This window comes from Zea mays, chromosome 2 (genome assembly GCF_902167145.1).
Source record: "Zea mays cultivar B73 chromosome 2, Zm-B73-REFERENCE-NAM-5.0, whole genome shotgun sequence".
NCBI lineage: Eukaryota > Viridiplantae > Streptophyta > Magnoliopsida > Poales > Poaceae > Zea > Zea mays.
The window spans coordinates 204,488,861-204,502,211 of NC_050097.1; positions in this window are offsets into that span (position 1 = coordinate 204,488,861).

The following is a 13,351-nucleotide window of genomic DNA, read 5'->3' on the forward strand; positions in this document are numbered from 1 at the left end:
TTTAATTGTAATTATAGTCTATTAACTAAAACTCCAAGGGAGTATGAATTGTTGCATCATGTTGAACCCTAGATTTCACTTTTGTTTGGTGCATAATTCTTGGAAAGTCTAATTTGAGTTTGTGGCTTATTTGGATTTGAATCAAATAGAATAAATAAAAGAAAAAGGGAAAACAATTCCAGAATAAAAGAAAAAAGGAAAGAAGCCCACTCCCCCGCCCCCCTCAGCCTTTCGGCCCAGCTAGGCCCATCCCCCGCGCGCGCGCTCTTTCCCTCCCGCTCTCTCTGCCCTGGCGGGCCCGCCCGTCAGCGCGGCCGCCTTCCGCGCGCCCGCACCCGTTTTCCCCTCTCTTTCTGCTCGCGGGCCCGGCCTGTCAGCCCCGTCTTCTCCGCGTAACTGCCGCCCGAGCTGCGCGCTGCCGCGGACTCCGCGCCCACGTCGCGCGTGGAGCTCGCAACCGCCCCGCCCCCGGCCACTTGAGCCAGAACCCCACTCGCCCTCTCCCTCTCTCTCATTTGCGCACCAGCAGACCCCTCTCTCTCACCTCCCCCTCGCTGCGCACACGCCAGAGCGACGCCGCCACTAACCATCGTCGCCCGAGCCGTTTCCCCGTCGCCGTCGGAGCTCCGCCGTGCTCTCTGCCACGGTGAGCTCTGCCCCGACGTCCGCAACCCGGGACGCGCCCCAATTCCCCCTCCCCCTCCCTATTTCCCTCTGCCCGCGCTCACCCGCCGTCCTCCGTGCAACCGCGAAGGTCCGCCACCGTCGCCCCGGGCCGCCGTCGCGCTATTGCCGCCACCGAGGAGTCCCCGGAGCCCGCCTTGAGGTAAAGAACCTCTCCCGCCCCCTATCGACCTTTGTATTGCTCTCTGCTGCGCTTAATTCCTCGTCGGAGTTGATTAACGCCGCCGCCGAGCCGCTTCGCCGTGAACCGCCCCCCTCCGGTGCCCCTGTCCCGACCTAGCCCCCACCAGAAGACTCCCCGCGCCTTCCCCAACCTCCCCGGCCGCTCAGGTCGCCCCAGGGACCCGCCGAGCGCCCGCGCCCCTCGTCTCCGGCGAGTCCTCCGCCGCGGGGACGAGCGCCGCCGCCCCAGCTAGCCGTAGGAAAGGCCAAGGCCGGCCACCCGACCCCCGCCGTTCATCCCAGATCGGGTGGCCCTGATTCAATTAGCCCGGGCCCAATCCTGGCCGCCTACCGGAGATCCAACGGCCCAGGGCCGCTTCCCTCACACCCCGCGCCCGCGCTGCCCGCTGGCCCTGCCTGTCAGCCGCCGCGCTCGCGCTGCCCGCCCGGCCCCGCCTGTCAGCCGCTCAGGCCGCCGCGCGCTCGCGCGCCCGCCCGCAGATCTAATCCTGCGCGTTGATCTGAGATCCGACGGCCGTAGGAGCCCGATACCCCTTCGCCCGCGCGTTTTCTTAAAGAGACCCCCGGTTTTCTGAAATTTAAACCCGCCGTCCCTAGTTTCTTACAGTTAGGTCCTCGGACCTTTTATTTAATTCAAAATAAGTATTTAGGGTATATTTTTAACCCCTAAACTTGTAAAATTCATAACTTTGTCATATGAACTCCAAATTAGGTGCCTCAAATTGCAAAATGCTCATGGTATTTTTGTCTATCTATTTAAACAATGTTTCCCTGCTGTTTCCATGTACCAATTAATAGTTAATCATTAGGATAGGATTAAGGTTATTGGAACCCTATTTGAGATAATTAGAAGTTGGTAGACTTTAGTAAAAGTTGGAGCACCTAAGTTTATGGACTTAAACACCTAAGTTTAGGAACTTAAAACCATGCAAGGATTTAACCCCACCACTGACTTAAACCTGATTAGTGGATAATGAATCACTTTGTATAGTCCTCTACCCTAGACCTAGGGAACACCAGAGTGCCTATCCCCTTTTCTACTATGAACTTGTGATCTCTCTGCTGCATATGTTTGGTATGTTGCTTTTTGTTTGTTATCTTCCCAAGTGCATAGTGTGAATGATTACTTTACGTAGACAACGAGCAGTCTGTGTTTCCCGAGGAGGTTGCAGAGGAAGTCCCTGATCAGCAGTTTGGTGAAGGCAAGTGTCCTCTGACCCATTATGTCCTATTCACTTATAACTTACTATCCCGCATTACTTACTTGAAACCTAAGGATTGACTAGCTTTACACTTTACTTTATCCTTGATGACCTTATGGGCTGTTATGGTTAGCATTCTGCTATTGCCTTAACTTAATCAATGAACATGATGTGACTATTTATGATACTGTTATCCGGATGATGTTGATGATCTTGTGATACTCTAGGGGGCTCAGGTTGTTTCCTGAGTACCTCTCCGTAAGGACCTGTTCGTTGAGAGACCACCCGGGATAACAGTGCAACCATGAGGGTGAAATGGGATGCCCTTAGCTAATTAATTAGAGGAACTAGAGGTGTAGTTGCTTAGCCGTCGTGCCGTCAATGGGGTCCAGGCACAGTGCTTGCTCTGCCGAGGCTGAGTGCCGAGGTTCTTTCGTTTTGCTCTTTGTTAGTCACTCTCCTGCGGGGAGGGGTACTGTGTTTATCAAACTGGAGAAACCTAACGGGCAGCTATGATCTCTAGGAAATCTTTGTAAAAGCTACGTAGTGATGCCCTGCTGGACCACCTAGGTAGTGGTCAATGGGGATTAGCTCTCCCCGGGTAGAAAGGGAATCATGACTCATGGGTAAAGTGTGCAACCTCTGCAGAGGGTAGTGAAACTGATATATCAGCCGTGCTCACGGTTATGAGCAGCCTTGGGATCCTCTTTGATTAGAGATACAGATGGTTCGAGAGACAAGGATTATGTTATGGTTTTGGTTCAACTATGATGATGTTGTTCCTCGATGAGGAAATGGTTTACGGGTTGTTAAATGCTAAAATCTGGCTTCTACTAATGATAAATACTTGACCAACTAAAAGCAACTGCTGGAGCCTAACCCCACATAAAGCTAGTCCACTTCAGCCAAACGGGACATTTGCTGAGTACGTTGATGTGTACTCATCCTTGCTTTACCACAAAACACCAGGTTGTCCGCATTGTAACCACTGCTCAGGAGAAGGTGAAGCCGTGGAAGGAGACTTCCAGGAGTTCCAAGATTACGACGAATTCTAGGTGTGGGTTGGTGGCAACCCCCAGTCAGCTGCCTGTGGAGGCCTTGTCTTTACTACGTTTCGCTAGTACTTTGATTTACCTGTTAAGACGATGACTATGTGGATGTCTATGACTCTGTGATGTAATAAGTTAATACTCTTTTATGTTATTATTCGAGCATTGTGCGATGATGTTCATTTATGTAATCGTTGTGTACGTGAGTTCTGATCCTGGCACGTACATAGTTCGCATTCGGTTTGCCTTCCAAAATCGGGTGTGACATAATGAAAGGGAAACGTGCCCTTGGGCCATTTCTAAGTATTTTGGTGATTGAGTGTCAACACAAGTGCTTAAACGTGAATCAATGCCCATGGATGAACAAAGTGCAAATCTAGAGCAAAGGTATGTTTCTAAGTCTTAGTACATTGGTTTTGTGTACTAATATATTTGTCTAAGTGTTAGAAACAGAGAGAAGAAGAAAAGGAGAATGTTGGCTGTGTACAGCCAACAGGCTGTTTCGGTCTGGGGCACCGGACTGTCCGGTGGTGCACCGGACAGTGTCCGGTGCGCCAGGCTACCTCGGGCGAAGAAGCCGCTCTCGGGAATTCGCCGATGGCGTACGGCTAAAATTCACCGGACTGTCCGGTGTGCACCGGACTGTCCGGTGAGCCAACGGTCGGCCAGGGCCAACGGTCGGCCGCGGATTTTGCGCGCGACACGTGGTCTGGCCAACGGTCGGAAGGAGGCACCGGACTGTCCGGTGTGCACCGGACTGTCCGGTGCGCCAGATCTGCAACGGTCGGCAACGATCGGCTGAGCTGTTTATGGAAATAAATCGGGCACCGGACAGTGTCCGGTGTGCACCGGACTGTCCGGTGCGCCCGACGTCAGAAGGCAAGATTGGCCTTCTGGAATTGCTCTCAACGGCTCCTAGCTGCCTTGGGGCTATAAAAGGGACCCCTAGGCGCATGGAGGAGATAACTAAGCAACCTTAGAGCATTCCTGATCATCCACACTCAGTCTTTGCGCATCCGATTGTCATTCTAAGTGATTCGAGCTCCGTTCTTGTGAGAACCTTGAGATAGTCTTTTGAGCTCGACTCTTGGCCGTGTGTGTGCACGTTTTGCTGTGGATTTGTGTGTGTTGCTTCCCTCCCTTACTCCGTATTTCTTTGTGAATCTCAAGTGTAAGGGCGAGAGACTCCAAGTTGTGGAGATTCCTCGCAAACGGGATATTGAAAGAAAAGCATAACACTGTGGTATTCAAGTTGATCATTGGATCACTTGAGAGGAGTTGAGTGCAACTCTCGTCCGTTGGGACGCCACAACGTGGAGTAGGCAAGTTTTGTACTTGGCCGAACCACGGGATAAATCACTGTGTCTTCTCTGTGTTGAACTCCTTGTGATTATCATATTGTGCAAGAACTTCTCTCTAGCCACTTGGCATTAACTGTGCTAACACTTAATCAAAGTTTTGTGGCTTAAGTTCTGAAGTTTACAGGATCACCTATTCACCCCCCCCTCTAGGTGTTCTCAATTGGTATCGGAGCCGTTCTCTTCAAGAAAGGGACTAACCGCCCGAAGAGATGGATCCTAAGGGGAAGGGAATCGTGATCAACGACAAGGAAAAGGAGTCCTTCATCAACGAGCCAAAAGATGATAAATCCAACGACTCTGGCTCGGGCCACAGACGTAAAGATGGGAAGAAGAAGAAGACAAGGCGCATCAAGGAGATCGTCTACTACGACAGCGACGAATCCTCTTCTTCCCAAAAGGATGACGACAACGACTACAGGAAGACGGTCAATTCGAACTTTTCATTTGATTATTCTCGTATTCCACATAGTTCGAATTCGCATTTGCTTTCCATTCCTCTTGGCAAACCTCCACACTTTGATGGGGAGGACTACAGATTTTGGAGTCACAAAATGCGTAGTCATTTATTCTCTCTCCATCCAAGCATATGGGAGATCGTAGAGAATGGAATGAAATTTGATAGCTCGGATAGCCCTATGTTTATTAATGAACAAATTCACAAAAATGCACAAGCTACTACTGTGTTGCTAGCCTCTTTGTGCAGGGACGAGTACAATAAGGTGAGCGGCTTGGACAATGCCAAGCAAATATGGGACACCCTCAAGATTTCTCACGAGGGGAATGACATCACCATGCTCACTAAAATGGAATTGGTGGAGGGCGAGCTTGGAAGGTTTGCAATGATAAGGGGCGAGGAGCCAACCCAAACATACAACCGGCTCAAGACCCTTATCAACAAAATAAGGAGTTATGGAAGCACGCGATGGACGGACCATGACGTCGTCCGACTATTACTAAGGTCCTTTACCATTCTTGATCCTCATTTGGTGAATAATATTCGTGAGAATCCCAGGTACACCAAAATGTCGCCCGAAGAAGTCCTAGGAAAATTCGTCAGCGGGCGAATGATGATTAAGGAAGCAAGGTACATGGACGACGCCTTGAATGGACCAATCAACGAGCCGCAACCTCTTGCTCTCAAAGCAACAAGAAGCAAGGAGGCGCTACCTAGCAAGGTGGCACAAATTGAGGCGGCCGGACTTAATGATGAAGAGATGGCTCTCATCATCAAATGCTTCAAGATGGTGCTAAGAGGTCACAAGGGGCAGCCAAGCAAGACCAAGACAAAGGGGAAGCGCTCATGCTTCAAGTGCGGTAAGATTGGTCATTTTATCGCTAACTGCCCCGATAACGATAGTGACCAGGAACAGGGGAACAAGAGGGAAAAGAAGAAGCATTACAAGAAGGCAAAGGGCGAGGCACATCTAGGCAAGGAGTGGGACTCGGATTGCTCCTCTTCCGACTCCGACAATGAAGGACTCGCCGCCACCGCCTTCAACAAATCAACCCTCTTCCCCAACGAGCGTCACACATGCCTTATGGCAAGGGAGAAGAAGGTATGTACTCGCAACTCTACCTATGCTTCTTCAAGTGAGGACGAATCTAGTGATGAGGATGAAGTAGATTATTCATGTTTGTTCAAGGGCTTAGATAGATCTAAGATAGACAAAATTAATGAATTAATTGATGCCTTGAATGAAAAGAATATACTTTTAGAAAAGCAAGAGGATTTGTTGTATGAAGAACATGATAAGTTTGTAGAGGCTCAAAAATCCCTTGCATTAGAAATTAAAAGGAATGAAATGCTTGCTTGTGAAGTGTCAACATGCCATGACTCTATTTCTAACTTAAAGAGCATAAACGATGATTTAAATGCTAAACTAGTAGAAGCAAATAAATCCAACTCTTGTGTTGAATATGTTGAAATTTGTACTAGGTGTAAGGATATTGATATTAATGCTTGTAGCGAACACTTAGTTTCTATTTCAAAATTGAATGATGAATTAGCTAGTCTTAATGCTCAACTTAAGGCTAGCAAAAGCGAATTTGATAAGCTAAAATTTGCAAGGGATGCCTACACGATTGGTAGACACCCCTCAATTAAGGATGGACTTGGCTTCAAAAGGGAAGCCAAGAACTTAACAAGCCATAAGGCTCCCATTCCCGTTAAGGAGAAAGGGAAGGCCCCTATGGCTACTAGTGCTAAAAAGAACCATGCCTTTTTGTATCATGATAGGAAAAATTCTAGAAATGTGTTTAGAAATTATGATGCTTTTGATTCACATGCTTATGATTCTTATGCCATGACTGCTTCTAGTTCTTCCTTTATGCATGGTAGAGATATGACTAGGAGAAATGTTATTCATCATGTGCCTAGAAAGAATACTATTCATGCTCCTAGGAAAGTAGTAAATGAACCTTCTACAATTTATTGTGCTTTAAATGCTTCCTTTGCTATTTGTAGAAAGGATAGGAAGATAGTTGCTAGGAAGTTAGGGGCAAAATGCAAGGGAGACAAAACTTGCATTTGGGTCCCTAAGGAATATGTGACTAACCTTGTAGGACCCAACAAGAGTTGGGTACCTAAGTCCCAAGCCTAAATTTGCCTTGCAGGTTTATGCATCCGGGGGTTCAAGCTGGATTATCGACAGCGGATGCACAAACCATATGACGGGGGAGAAGAAGATGTTCACCTCCTACGTCAAGAATAAGGATTCCCAAGATTCAATCATATTCGGTGATGGGAATCAAGGCAAGGTAAAAGGGTTAGGTAAAATTGCAATTTCTAATGAGCACTCAATTTCTAATGTGTTTTTAGTTGAGTCCTTGGGATATAATTTGCTATCTGTTAGTCAATTATGCAACATGGGGTATAACTGTCTATTTACAAATGTAGATGTGTCTGTCTTTAGAAGAAGTGATGGTTCACTAGCTTTTAAGGGTGTATTAGACGGCAAACTTTATTTAGTTGATTTTGCAAAAGAAGAGGCCGGTCTAGATGCATGCTTAATAGCTAAGACTAGCATGGGCTGGCTGTGGCATCGCCGCTTGGCACATGTGGGGATGAAGAACCTTCACAAGCTTCTAAAGGGAGAACACGTGATAGGTTTGACTAACGTGCATTTCGAAAAAGATAGACCTTGTGCAGCTTGTCAAGCAGGTAAACAAGTGGGAGGAGCACATCACAGCAAGAATGTGATGACCACTTCAAGACCCCTGGAGCTGCTGCATATGGACCTCTTCGGACCCGTCGCCTATCTGAGCATAGGAGGGAGTAAGTATGGTCTAGTTATTGTTGATGACTTTTCCCGCTTCACTTGGGTGTTCTTTTTGCAGGATAAGTCTGAAACCCAAAGGACCCTCAAGTGCTTCCTCAGGAGAGCTCAAAATGAGTTTGAGCTCAAAGTGAAGAAGATAAGGAGCGACAACGGGTCCGAGTTCAAGAACCTTCAAGTGGAGGAGTTCCTTGAGGAGGAAGGGATCAAGCATGAGTTCTCCGCTCCCTACACACCACAGCAAAACGGCGTGGTAGAGAGGAAGAACAGGACGCTAATCGATATGGCGAGGACGATGCTTGGAGAATTCAAGACCCCCGAGTGTTTCTGGTCGGAAGCCGTGAACACAGCTTGCCACGCCATCAACAGGGTCTACCTTCATCGCCTCCTCAAGAAGACTTCGTATGAGCTTCTAACCGGTAACAAACCCAACGTATCTTACTTTCGTGTATTTGGGAGCAAGTGCTACATTCTAGTAAAGAAGGGTAGAAATTCTAAGTTTGCTCCCAAAGCTGTAGAAGGGTTTTTGTTAGGTTATGACTCAAATACAAAGGCGTATAGAGTCTTCAACAAATCATCGGGTTTGGTTGAAGTCTCTAGCGACGTTGTATTTGATGAGACTAACGGCTCTCCAAGAGAGCAAGTTGTTGATCTTGATGATGTAGATGAAGAAGATGTTCCAACGGCCGCTATGCGAACAATGGCGATTGGTGATGTGCGACCACAGGAACACTTGGTGCAAGATCAACCCTCTTCCTCAACCATGGTGCAACCCCCAACTCAAGACGATGAACAGGTTCATCAACAAGAGGCGTGTGATCAAGGGGGAGCACAAGATGATCATGTGATGGAAGAAGATGCGCAACCGGCACCTCCAACCCAAGTTCGAGCGATGATTCAAAGGGATCATCCCATCGACCAAATTCTGGGTGACATTAGCAAGGGAGTAACTACTCGTTCTCGATTAGTTAATTTTTGTGAGCATTACTCTTTTGTCTCTTCTATTGAGCCTTTCAGGGTAGAGGAGGCCTTGCTAGATCCGGACTGGGTGCTGGCCATGCAGGAAGAGCTCAACAACTTCAAGAGAAATGAAGTTTGGACGCTGGTGCCTCGTCCGAAGCAAAATGTTGTGGGAACCAAGTGGGTGTTCCGCAACAAACAGGACGAGCACGGGGTGGTGACGAGAAACAAGGCTCGACTTGTGGCAAAAGGTTATGCCCAAGTCGCAGGTTTGGATTTCGAGGAGACTTTTGCTCCTGTGGCTAGGCTAGAGTCAATTCGAATCTTGCTAGCATATGCCGCTCACCATTCTTTCAGGTTGTACCAAATGGATGTGAAGAGCGCTTTCCTCAATGGGCCAATCAAGGAGGTGTACGTGGAGCAACCCCCTGGCTTCGAGGATGAACGGTACCCCGACCACGTGTGTAAGCTCTCTAAGGCGCTCTATGGACTTAAGCAAGCCCCAAGAGCATGGTATGAATGCCTTAGAGACTTTTTAATTGCTAATGCTTTCAAGGTTGGGAAAGCCGATCCAACTCTTTTTACGAAGACATGTGATGGTGATTTGTTTGTGTGCCAAATTTATGTCGATGACATAATATTTGGTTCTACTAACCAAAAGTCTTGTGAAGAGTTTAGCAGGGTGATGACACAGAAGTTCGAGATGTCGATGATGGGCGAGTTGAACTACTTCCTTGGGTTCCAAGTGAAGCAACTCAAGGACGGCACCTTCATCTCCCAAACAAAGTACACGCAAGATCTGCTAAAGCGGTTTGGGATGAAGGACGCCAAGCCCGCAAAGACACCGATGGGGACCGACGGACACACCGACCTCAACAAAGGAGGTAAGCCCGTTGATCAAAAAGCATACCGGTCAATGATAGGTTCTTTGCTTTACTTATGTGCTAGTAGACCGGATATTATGCTTAGTGTATGCATGTGTGCTAGATTTCAATCCGATCCTAAGGCATGTCACTTAGTGGCGGTGAAGCGAATTCTTAGATATTTGGTTGCTACGCCTTGCTTCGGGCTCTGGTATCCAAAGGGGTCTACCTTTGACTTAGTTGGATACTCAGACTCCGACTATGCTGGATGTAAGGTCGATAGGAAGAGTACATCGGGGACGTGCCAATTCTTAGGAAGGTCCCTGGTGTCATGGAACTCTAAGAAACAAACCTCCGTTGCCCTATCCACCGCTGAGGCCGAGTACGTTGCCGCAGGTCAGTGTTGCGCGCAACTACTTTGGATGAGGCAAACCCTCCGGGACTTTGGCTACAATCTGAGCAAAGTCCCACTCCTATGTGATAATGAGAGTGCTATCCGCATGGCGGAAAATCCTGTTGAGCACAGCCGCACAAAGCACATAGACATCCGGCATCACTTTTTGAGAGACCACCAGCAAAAGGGGGATATCGAAGTGTTTCATGTTAGCACCGAGAACCAGCTAGCCGATATCTTTACCAAGCCTCTAGATGAGAAGACCTTTTGCAGGCTGCGTAGTGAGCTAAATGTCTTAGATTCGCGGAACTTGGATTGAATTGTAGCATACATGTGTTTATGCTTTTGATCATGTTCATTCTGCATTTTGTTGCTTATTGTGGTGCTCAAGTTGTACAAACACTCCCTGGACCTCACAAGTCCGTTGCAAAGTGATGCACATGTTTAGGGGGAGATGTGTTACAACTTGACCCTTTGAGACTAACCATATGCTTGAGTTTGCTTGATTTAGTCTCAAAGGAGAATTGAAAGGGAAAAGGTGGACTTGGACCATGAAAGACTTCCACTGCACTCCGATGAGAGGGTAATTTATTCCAAGTCCATCTCATGAACTCTTATTGCCATTTGATCTTAATTGAAGATTTTGGTGAGGCAATGGGGTTAAAGGGCCAAGATTGATCCCGTTTTGGTGCTTGATGCCAAAGGGGGAGAAAATAAAGGCCAAAGCAATAAATGGATCAGCTACCACTTGAGAAATTTTGAAAATAGTGAAATAGAACTTTTTGTTTTGTCAAAACTCTCTTATTGTCCCTTTTTGTCAAAAGTTGGCTTCTTGTGTGGAGAAGTGTTAATTATGGGAAATAGGGGGAGTTTTGAAATCTTTGATCAATCTCTTTGGAAATGACTCTCTTTATGCTTCAACATGTGTGTTTGACATAGAGATAGAGATTTGAGTTTGATTTGCAAAAACAAACCAAGTGGTGGCAAAGGATGATCCATATATGCTAAAATTGGATCAAAATCAAATTTATTTTATTTGAAGTGATTTTGCACTTGTTCTAGTTGCTTTATGTTGTGTTGGCATAAATCACCAAAAAGGGGGAGATTGAAAGGGAAACGTGCCCTTGGGCCATTTCTAAGTATTTTGGTGATTGAGTGTCAACACAAGTGCTTAAACGTGAATCAATGCCCATGGATGAACAAAGTGCAAATCTAGAGCAAAGGTATGTTTCTAAGTCTTAGTACATTGGTTTTGTGTACTAATATATTTGTCTAAGTGTTAGAAACAGAGAGAAGAAGAAAAGGAGAATGTTGGCTGTGTACAGCCAACAGGCTGTTTCGGTCTGGGGCACCGGACTGTCCGGTGGTGCACCGGACAGTGTCCGGTGCGCCAGGCTACCTCGGGCGAAGAAGCCGCTCTCGGGAATTCGCCGACGGCGTACGGCTAAAATTCACCGGACTGTCCGGTGTGCACCGGACTGTCCGGTGTGCACCGGACTGTCCGGTGAGCCAACGGTCGGCCAGGGCCAACGGTCGGCCGCGGATTCTGCGCGCGACACGTGGTCTGGCCAACGGTCGGAAGGAGGCACCGGACTGTCCGGTGTGCACCGGACTGTCCGGTGCGCCAGATCTGCAACGGTCGGCAACGGTCGGCTGAGCTGTTTATGGAAATAAATCGGGCACCGGACAGTGTCCGGTGTGCACCGGACTGTCCGGTGCGCCCGACGTCAGAAGGCAAGATTGGCCTTCTGGAATTGCTCTCAACGGCTCCTAGCTGCCTTGGGGCTATAAAAGGGACCCCTAGGCGCATGGAGGAGATAACTAAGCAACCTTAGAGCATTCCTGATCATCCACACTCAGTCTTTGCGCATCCGATTGTCATTCTAAGTGATTCGAGCTCCGTTCTTGTGAGAACCTTGAGATAGTCTTTTGAGCTCGACTCTTGGCCGTGTGTGTGCGCGTTTTGCTGTGGATTTGTGTGTGTTGCTTCCCTCCCTTACTCCGTATTTCTTTGTGAATCTCAAGTGTAAGGGCGAGAGACTCCAAGTTGTGGAGATTCCTCGCAAACGGGATATTGAAAGAAAAGCATAACACTGTGGTATTCAAGTTGATCATTGGATCACTTGAGAGGAGTTGAGTGCAACTCTCGTCCGTTGGGACGCCACAACGTGGAGTAGGCAAGTTTTGTACTTGGCCGAACCACGGGATAAATCACTGTGTCTTCTCTGTGTTGAACTCCTTGTGATTATCATATTGTGCAAGAACTTCTCTCTAGCCACTTGGCATTAACTGTGCTAACACTTAATCAAAGTTTTGTGGCTTAAGTTCTGAAGTTTACAGGATCACCTATTCACCCCCCCTCTAGGTGTTCTCACATAAGTGGTATCAAAGCCGTGCTGATTGTAGGACCGCTGACCTAGAATAGCACTGGTCGTACTAAGGACTATTGACCTCCCCTCTCACCTTGACCTCTGATGTTGCTTCAAAAGTAGGTCACCTCGACCAACCCTACGTTTTACTACATATATATACTATATTATACCTTGTTAAAATTTTTATCTTATCCTGTCTATGGTTTATTCACTTGTCATATTAGTTCTGCTCTTACTCTTATGCTTACGGTGTCTTTTGTAGATGGCTCGTCTTAGACACACTGCACGTAAGTCAGTGATTCCTTTCCTGCCGTCTCGACTTGCGGAGCGTCCTCTGCACCGCACCGTGTCCGGTCAGTCGAGTCACCTGGAGAGGCTGCACCACCGCCTGCGTGAGGAGCAGGAACGCCAGCGCCAGCACAGAGAGCAGCAGGGCTCTTCCTCCCCACCCCAGCGAGAGGTGGAGTCCGTGAGGCCCCGTTCCTCTGTGGCCCAGCTGGAGGCGCCCCCTGCACCACCGCGGGATGCCCCGGCTGTTGGAGGAGCTACTGGAGGAGATCCTGGAGGAGACCCCGATGACGACGACTCAGACCACAGCACGGAGTCTTCTGAGCCGCAGGAGGCGGAAGGATGGGTCACCCGACCCATCACCCGTGACGCCGCTCGCGGTTGTCACTTCCACGACGCACTCGACACCTTGCTGCGCCAGGCTTTCGACCGGCACACCTGGTCGATCGAGTATCGTTGTGTAGTCTACCAGCACAGTCGCGGGAGGTACCCGGACCGCTGGGAGGCTACCTGCCTAGTTCGCCGTCCGGAGGATGATCTTCGGGGTGCGGAGGCCGTTTCGGAGCACTATTCCATCTCCGAGAGGGACACTGCAGAGGCGGCTATGCAGGATGCAGCACGACGTGCACTCTCCCAGTACTGTTCTTTGTTCGGTGGGGTGGCCGACGGTCTTAACCTTCGGTACTACCCCCGCCGCCCTACTGGCAGCACAGAGAGTGT